Source organism: Nicotiana attenuata, unplaced genomic scaffold (assembly GCF_001879085.1).
Source record: "Nicotiana attenuata strain UT unplaced genomic scaffold, NIATTr2, whole genome shotgun sequence".
Lineage (NCBI taxonomy): Eukaryota > Viridiplantae > Streptophyta > Magnoliopsida > Solanales > Solanaceae > Nicotiana > Nicotiana attenuata.
The window spans coordinates 23708-33808 of NW_017672628.1; positions in this window are offsets into that span (position 1 = coordinate 23708).

Genomic DNA, 10101 nt, shown 5'->3' on the forward strand with positions numbered 1-10101 from the left:
TTCATTATCGATTTATGCCATGGTATTATTACAAAGTGCAGAAAACCTATGGGCATGGTATCTATGTGAAAAATGCAGGCTTTGAAAGTGATAACCCTATGAACATGGTTTCTAGGGGAAATGCAAAATTTTAAATAGTAAATATCCTATAAACATGGTATCTACGTGAAAATGCAGAGTTTGAAAGTAATGATCCTATGAACATGATTTCTATGTGAGATGCAGAATATTAAAGGGTAAATATCCTATAGACATGATTTCTATGTGAAAATGCAGAATTTTAAAGAGTAAATATCTTATAGACATGATTTCTACCCCTTTGGCATGCATTCAGTCCCATCCCCTTCACTATACCCCAGTAGTTATTACAAAGTTATTTACAAAGCTTATTATAGACCAAGCGAATCAGAAGGAATAATAAAATTACATCAGTGATTACATCTACATCTAATCAGCCTAATCCAGACTCAAAGTCTAATAATATGAGATAAACCAACTTCCAGGATCGGATTTTCAAAGCCTTTCTCTTATTTGGGATGTGTCAAAGTTCCAAGGAACTTCAAGAATTCCAGGCAATGCTTACACCCCAAATATCATTGCAGAGTTAAGAACATAGTGCAGTGTGGAAGGGCCAGCCCTCAAATGTCCAAGTTCAGAGGGAACTCAAGGTCCCAAGGCAAGGCTCATAGGAGGGGGGGCAGAGCTTAGAGACTAGGAGTAAGTGTAAGTGCAATGAAAGGGAATTAGGGGGAGCTAGGGCAGGCTGGTGGTTATGCCCAGCAACTGGAATGATGGCACACCCCTGACCAGTCGGTCAGCTTAAAAATTAAAGAGTTAGGACCTTTTGAAGGTCAGGTTCAGCCCTGGACATCAACTTGGAAGCTGCCAGGCTATACCTTAACTCAATACACATAAGGGAATGGGGTATGGGAAATTTAAAGAGGCTAGGATCCAAAGGACCCAGTTTTAAACCATGACAATAACTTTGTATATTGCCATGTCTTAAACTATAGCCCAAGCGCATAAAAGGGGGATGGGGATAGGGATTCATTGCAGCAACAGATAGCAAGACATAAGTATTACTTTAAAGTTGAACTCTACAAAGCAGTAAAGTAGGCATGTGCATGAAAGCTTGTAAATAAACACATTGGAGTTGACGCTAGAATCAAAAGTAGGACATAACAGTTTCAGAAAAATAAATGAAAAGCAGAAGCTTTGGTAAGCCAAATTGCGAGCAGGCAATGCAAAAGATCTCAAAAGAGAGTAAAGAGTGCAAGAGAGTTTGTGATTCGAAAATCAGTGAATGAGGATTGTTGAAAGTATAGAAGGGAAGGCCCTTTTTATAGCGCAGCAAGTAAGTAAGAAAACGTATGGGAAATAACCTTGAAAATCAATTTCCCTTCAATTAAGGGATTCTGATTTCCAACGGGTAAAGATAATTAAGGAAAGGGTCAATCAGAATATTTTTCCAAGCAGTACAATAAAGGGTAAATACATAAAAACTATTTAAGGTAAAAGTCTATTGGTACTTGATTTGTGAAAAACAAGGAAAGGGAATCAGTAAAACAGCCAGTAAAAAAACCAATTTGAAAGCCTGGTTCGATTGAACCGAGTCAGAATAGTGGTGAAGGAAAGTTTAATTTAGGGGAAAATCAGTAACAATCAAGTAAGAAACATTAAAGGGATTCAGAATCAATTAACAGTTGGCAAAACCTTTGAAAGAGAAGCTCTCATATATAAAACACATAGACATGTCAAGCAAAAAGGATGTCATGCTAATTACGAAAGACTAGCAAGAAAGTTTCAAAATCACAAATGCAGAAAAAGTTCAAATTCAGTTCATAAACTCGGAGTGAGTCTGAGAGTTCAAGGTTTCAAAGTAGAACCCCTGTCCAAACACAAAATCAAACTTGCCAAAGAAACCCCAAAATCTTAGGGTTTTTAAACTCGAATTCGACACAGAGATGAGAAGGCAAGCTATTGAAACAGACTCAGAGACCTCTTTCAGAGTCTCATGAGAAAACATACAAGCACAATAGCAGGTCCAAGGCAAATAGAACATAGAAACTAATTTGAAGTACAGGGGAACAAGTTTCAAGAAAAGCTTGGAATTTAAACGAGTTCAGGGAATAAAGGGGTAGTGTAAACTTAAGGAAATAGTCGATGAAACACATCTAGAAAGAACAAAGTCTGGTAAAGGAAAACAAAGGACTAAAACTCAGTAGGAAAACACAGTAAAGGAACACATAAGATAGGCATGTGAGAGCATGATATTGAAACCAGTAGGAGACAGAACGGAGCACAACAGAAAACTTCATAATACAGAAAATATAAGAACACACGAAAAAGCATGCGAATCAGAAAAGAGCAAATAAGAACATAGCATGGATCGATTCACACTAAGAAAAGAAGCAGAAGAAGAGTCAGAAACATTTTCAAGAACCTTTTCCAGAAACCCTAATCGAAAAGAAGTAACTTTTTGAATGAAAATAGGAGAAAACGTTTAAGAAACTTAAGCAATATTGCAAAAATATAACAGATCTAAAAATAATCGGAGAGAACCTCGATAGTTAGGGTTTCAGATGAACCCTACAATGAGAAATGCTTCAAAAATGTCCGATCTAAGTCGGATGAGGGAGAATCAGGCTCTTGAGGCTTAAATAAGCCGGAACAAAGGCCGGAGAGGCCATGGAACCAAAGATCTGAGAAGATCTGAAAGAGAACCATCTGAGCCAGACTTTGAAACCTCGAACATCCAAGGTTTAATGGTGGAGGGGGTGAGTATAGACCATCCATGGCCTGAAAAGCCATGGATTCCGGTGGAGTGGTGGTTGGGAAGGGCAGGAGAAGATTAGGGTTTCGACGAACCGTTGAGAGAGTTTGAGAGACGAAAGGATTTCAAAGGCGGCTATCAGAATGAAATGAGGGATTAGGGTAGGTCGTTTGGGGTTAAAATGGTAAGTGGGAATTATGGTCGTTGACCAAAATGATCAACGGCCTGGATTAATAACAGGAACCGGGCGGATTTTTAAATTGGGTCGGGGCCGGGTAAAATGAAATTGGGTTGGTCTAATTAGGCCTGGGTCAATTAGGGTTAAAATTGAAATGCAAAGTAGGATATAATTGAAATGAAATGGGGCTAAATGTTAAATAGCCATTTTTCCCTTTTTATTTATAAAAAATAGTAAAGATGATTTTAAAAGCAAATTAAAAGTACTGAGCCAGTAAATAATACATAAATATTAATTTAAAAATACTGGAACCAATTTTATAATTATGAAATTCTATCAATCTTTAAATAGGCTAAAATTGCAATTATAGGCAATTTAGTCTTTTAAATACCAAACAAATTTGAAAAAAATATACAAAAAATTACCTCAACTATATTTTGGTATAAATATGAGAATAAAATAAATTATTCACCAAAATTGATAGTTTTTGGGAATAATTACTGATTTTTGTACTGCTAAAGTGGACAATAAATTGATTTTAAAAATCTTTAAAAATTAGAAAAAGTACCAAAATACTTGGGCATGCTTATATATGCATATACATGTTATTTTGAAAGTATTTTGTATATATAAAAAATACATAGGGAAAAATTGGGTATCAACAAATACCCCTTCGACCAAGCTAAATCTGGCAGCCTTGGTCCAAAGGTCTCTCGTTTATTTGGGATCCGAAGGTAATTTTTCGGTCTTCAAGTAGTCTATGTATTTGTTCCTCCAATCCCAAGTCAAACTCGTTGAGTTTACTTGGGTGTGACCTTCTTCTATCACCGACTTCATTAGCTGCACTATCATTTCCGAATCCAATTCATCGGCATCGACTAATGACCCAAAGTTAGCCAGTGCATCGGTCTCGCTGTTCTGATCTCGAGGTACGTGCTGCAGGGAGCATTCCCTGAATTGATGTAGAGTTACCTGTAATTTGTTCAAATACCTTCGCATACATTTTTCTTTTACTCCGAACATCCCGTTAACTTGATTTACCACGAGGGGGGAGTCGCACTTAGCTTCGATCACCTCGGCCCCAAGGCTCTTAGCCAATTCTAGACCTACAATCATGGCCTCATACTCGGCCTCGTTGTTAGTCAATTTCACAATTCTAATAGATTGCCTAATTACATTTCCCGTAGGCAGTTTTAATACGATGCCGAGCACGGACTCCTTCGCATTTGAGGCACCGTCCGTGAAAAGGGTCCACATTCCCTAAATTGTCCCTGAGGTTAACAGTAATTCCCTTTCGACTTTGGGTACTAAGGCCGGTGTAAAGTCAACCATGAAGTCTGCCAAAATCTAAGAATTTATGGCGGTTCGTGGTCGATGCTCGATATCCTACCCGCTAATTTCCACAGTCCATTTGGCCAACCAGCCCGAGAGCTCAGGCTTGTGCACGATGCTCCTTAGCGGGAAGAGGTAACAACTCATATGGGGTAGCATTGAAAGTATGGCTTTAGCTTCCTGGAAGTGCTTAGCAAAGCGAGTGCCAATTTTTCCAGGTGAGGATACATGATACAACCTCGCCTAGAGTTCTACTGACATAGTAAATAGGGAATTTCATACCTTCTTCCTCCCGAACTAAGACTCCACTTACCACCACCTTAAATATTGTCAGGTAGAGGTACAATTGTTCGTCTGCCTTCGGAGTACGCAACAGGGGCGGACTCGATAGGTACCGTTTGAGTTCTTCCAAAGCTTACTGGCATTCTGGGTCCATGAAAAGTTATTCTTCTTCTTTAACAGTGAGAAGAATCGATGGCTTTTGTTTGAGGACCTCGAGATGAACTGGCCTAGGGCAGCTATACGCACAGTTAGTCATTGAACGGCCTTGATGTTTTCCACCACGGTTATCTCCTTATGGCTTTGACTTGTTGGGATTGATCTCGATCCCTCGATTGGATACCATGAACCCAAGGAATTTTCCCGATCCGACCACGAATGCGCACTTCTCCCGGATCAGTTTCATATTGTATTTGTTCAGGATGTCGAAGGTCTCCTGCAAATATTTCAAATGGTCCTCCGCTCGCACAAACATGACCAACATATTATCAATATAAACTTCCATTTATTTTCCTATATATTCTTCAAACGAAATTACATTATAATAGAAGGTGCCAAATTTAGTGATGAAAGAAGTCTCTTCTTGATCGTCCGGGTCCATCCGAATATGGTTGTACCCGGAGTAGGCATCGAGAAAGCTGAGTATCTCATACACGGTTGTAGCAATCATCCGATCGATGTTAGGCAAAGGGAAAGAATCCTTAGGCCACGCCTTATTTAGGTCTTTGTAATCTGCGCACATTCTTAGCTCATTCCCTTTTTGGAAACTACCCCTACGTTAGCTAACCAGTCCGGGTATTTAACTTCCCGGATGGACCCTATTTTAAGGAGTTTGGATACCTCGTCCTTGATGAGCGCATGCTTGATCTCTGATTGCGTTTGTAAGCATTTACATCCTATCAGATTTAAATCCATTAATCGATTATCTTTGTTACGGTATATTGCCAGAAAATCCTCGAAGGAAAACGGAAATCCGAAGGAGAGCCCCTTGTTTTCTTTATTACATGAATACACTCTACAGACAATCATTTGATGGAGTGCTCCTACGTTGTTTGGGGACTAACGAATCCCTTCAATCCTTGCAAGAAGCACACTCTGGAGTATGTGGTGCGCATCAATCTGGGCCAAAACTTCATTTCCACATAAAAAGAATGGGGTATTATTGGCCAACCATGGTGAAAGATTGTTTCGATTATGCTCGGAGGTGTAAAGCTTGCCAATTCCATGCTAACTTCATACATCAACCACCTAAAGTATTACACCCAACTGTTGCTTCTTGGCCATTTGATGCTTGGGGTTTGGATGTTGTTGTTCCATTGCCAAAGTCTTCTGGTGGACATCTATACATTTTGTCCGCAACTGATTACTTTTCGAAGTGGGTTGAAGCTATTTATCTTAAAGAAGTAAAGAAGGAAAATGTGGCTAACTTCATCCGAGTCAATATTATCTATCGCTTTGGAATTCCTCGATATATATTGACAGACAATGGTAAGACATTTGATAACAAGTTGATAAATAAAATATGTAATCTTTTTGGCTTCAAGAAACGCAATTCCTCCATGTATTATGCTGCTGCCAATGGACGTGCTGAAGCATTTAATAAGATGATGTGCAACTTGTTGAAAAAGGTTGTCTCTAAGTCTAAGAGTGATTGGCATGAAAGGATGGAAGAAGCTCTTTGGTTATACAGGACCACATATCGCACACCAACGCAAGCGACTCCTTATTCACTTGTTTATGGAGTTGATGCGGTCCTTCCACTTGAGCGTCAAATCCCATCGTTGTGGCTTGCCATTCAAGAAGGACTCACTGATGAAGAAAATGCTCAGTTACGCCTCGAATAATTGGAAGCTCTTGATGAAAAGAGGCTAGAAGCTAACAAAGCCTTGAATGTTATCAAGCTCGCCTGTCTTAATCTTTTAACAAAAGGGTACGCCTTAGATCTTTCCAAGTGGGTGACCAAGTTCTTGTGGTCAAAAGGATTACTATTACCTCTCGTCGATCTGGGGGCAAATTCTCTGCTAAGTGGATGGACCATATACCGTACAAGAGGTATACTCAAGTGGCGCTTACATGATAGTTGACTCAGAAGGTTTGCGGATTGGCCCCATCAACGGGAAATTCATGAAGAGATACTATCCTTGAAGAAAACAAATATGCTTCTCAACGCATAAGCCTAAACCGCAAGTTATAATGCTCCTCAACTCACGAGCCTAAACTGCAAGATATAATTCTTCTCGGCACATGAGTATATATTGTATGTACCAAAGCTCCCCAATTTTGAACTGAATCTTTAAGACGTAAAGCTCTTCAAATTCGAGCAAAAACTCAAGTCGAAAGCTCATCAAAGTCGATCAAGGACTTCAAACCAGAAAGTTTTTCAAATTCGAGCCAAACTTCAAGACATAAAGCTCTTCATGGATTTATTTGATTTCCATGAAGTATGTTGTGGATCTTCTTGAAGTATTCGATTATCAAGAATTATCCGGCCACTTCTTCATCTCTTTGTGAATATCCCGTGAGTTTATGGGATTTTCGAGATGATCTCCATTTTTGAGATATTTTTTAAAGGATTATGTAACCCTTTTTATAAGAGTGATCTAGGGTTTTGGTAGAGTAGCTTCTAAGCAACACTGACAGACTCCTAGAATTTCAAGAGGTCTTGTAGTATTCTGAATTTAGGATTTAACTCGATCCATTAAGATATCGATGTCTACAGCGTTCTCCTCTTCTACTTAACCACATGGAACTCTAGGTCCAAACTCAGCTTATGAGTCGTTACCTCCGGTGGGATCCCTGTTATGTCAAGATGAGACCAAGAAAAACAATCTATGTTAGCTTTAAGAAAATTATTGAGTTTTTTCCTTAGCTCGGGGGTTAACCTCGTGCCCAGGTATACCTTTTGATGTGGTAGGTGTTTGATTAACATGACTTGCTCCAACTTTTCGACCGCCAATTTTGTGGCGTCAGTGTCATCAGGAGCTATGAATGATCTCGGAATTTCATAATCATCCTCCTCGTCTACTCCTCGTTCCTCCGATTCGTCCAAGACCGACGTTAGTGATTGCTATTTAATTTCCTCTTTTTTGGTCGGCTCCGTGTTCATTGATGTCGAAACTGTAGGCACCGAGAGTACATTGTCAACTGCGAAAATCACTTTTGCAGTCGCCTGCTCTCGAGACCGTCTTGACTCCTCCCATTGTAGGGAATTTGAAGGACTAGTGCAAGGTCGAGGGTATTGCCCTCATGTTGTGAACCCACGACGTTCCTATTAGAGCGTTATACCTCATGTCCCCTTTGATCACGTAGAACTTTGTCTCTTAGATCTTCCACCGGCAGGGTTATCTCCCCTTTAGTGGCTTCGCATGCCATGTTAAATCCGTTAAACACTTGCACTGCTGGCACTATTTGGTCATGTACCCCCAATTTATCTATGATCCTCGATATGATGATGTTGGAGAGCTACTTGGGTCAATCAACACACGTTTAAAACGATATTTATTAGTAAGTAAAACTATTACCAGCACATCATTATGAAATTGCATGATGCCCTCGGCATCCTCGTCCCTGAACTAAATGGTTGCCTCCGGGACATAATCTCGAGTGTATTTTTCTCTTGTGATAGAAACTTTAGTGCGCTTTATCATGGGCCCTTGGGGGATCTCAACCCCTCCGATGATAATGTTGATGACGTGCCGAGGCTCCTCTCGTTCAACCTTTTTGTTGGCGTCCCTATTCCTGAAGGAGTTTTTGGCTCTATCGCTCAAAAATTCTCAAAAATGCCCGTTGTTGAACAACCGGGCAACTTTTTTTCTCAATTGTCGGCAATCCTCGGTCTTGTGACCATGAGTGTCGTGATACTTGCACATCAAGTTAGTATTTTTTTGGGCAGGGTCGGACTGCAATGGTGGGGCCACTTGGTCCCTTTGATGCGCCCGATGGCCGACACGATGTTGGCAGCATCAATGTTGAAATTATACTCTGATAATCTCGGTGCTTCCCTGCCCCCGGGCGGCTTGTCGAAACCATTTTTAGTGATCAGACCTCGGCTACTGGGTCCTCGATCGCTTCTCTTTTCGTTCCTTGTAGGGTGACGCCCGAACTCATTTCCCCTTTGGTCTATATTGTATGGTTGGTACAGATCTCGGACTGGCCTAGGCTCATGATCAACGACTCTCTTAGACGTGTCATCGGCCATGATAGGATAAACGGACCTAGAACAGGCTCCAAGTTGGTTGTCCTAACCCTGATCTTTGACTGGTACCTGTTGTGGACGTCGGCCCAAGTCACCGCCGGGTACACCACCAAAATTTCTTTAGCTGCTGTGAAGCGAAAGAGCTTTGGGGGTTATGCCCTTGAGTTAATGCCTGAACGGCCCAATCGTCTGCAACTAGAGGTGTCGATGCCCCCTTTTTCTCACGAAATCGGGTTTATGATATTTGGGAGGACAACTCGTTTCCTTTTGGGAATTGGGTGTGAATTGAAGAGTCGCCACCTAATGATTAAGCGCATTAGGACATTAAGAAGAACTTTGATTTAGAAAACCAGAGATTGAGTAAGGGCTTGAAATTATCCCGAGGGGAAGGTGTTAGGCACCCCTCGAGATCCACTAATGTGGTTCCCGGCCATGCTATAATTGTGACTTTAAGTGCAAACAACAAATAGACAAATAGGAGTTACAAATATGAGGGGGGGAGGGGGGGAGGGTTTTTTCACATAATTGTTGCAAGTAATTGCAATTAAACAAAGTCAAAGAAACTGAAATTTGAGAAGAAGCAGTTATAAAATTCTGAATAAACAAGTAAAAGAGGGGGATTCTCACATAATTTTGGTAAGTAATTAGAAGATGTTAAAGAAGCTGAAGTTTAAAAAAAAGCAGTTTTGAAATTCCGAATAAAATAAACAAGTAAAGGAAGGGGGGTCCTAGGTTTATAAATAATATGGATCACCCCACACAACACCCGGTAACCGTTTATACACGTGGTGTTATGGCGTGGTCATCATATCCATATCTATCCTTTACCACCCCGTTAAGGTAATAAAGCGTGGAATAGTCTCGTTTTCTTATTGCATGCTATTACCCGCCCCAATCCTATCAGCCCCGGAGGTATTTGGGACTACTAATCCAAAAGGGAAGGGGTGTGAGGTTTTATAGTTTCAAAGGACAAAATTCTAAGGCGACAATCAAAACACATATGTAACAAATATGGGGAGAAGCACATAACAGATAGAAAGGCTCAGACAAACCTCCTTAAAAACAAAAGAAGCATATAGTTTAGCATGTCTTACACGTACTAATTAGGGTCTGATTAAACTTAAGTGTTGTGGCAAACTTATCTATTACATATTTCAGATAAGAAGCCCAAATCAGGCCTGCCTGCTGGTTGTAGTTAATAGAATCTGACTCAATTTACAAGTTACCCTATGGCTTGCCTAAGTGTTAAACGAAAACCTAAAGGCATGATATCTATTAGTTTTTGAAAAGAAGTATACTGATTTTAAGGGAAAGAAATTGTCAACTACAGGAATATAAATTCTG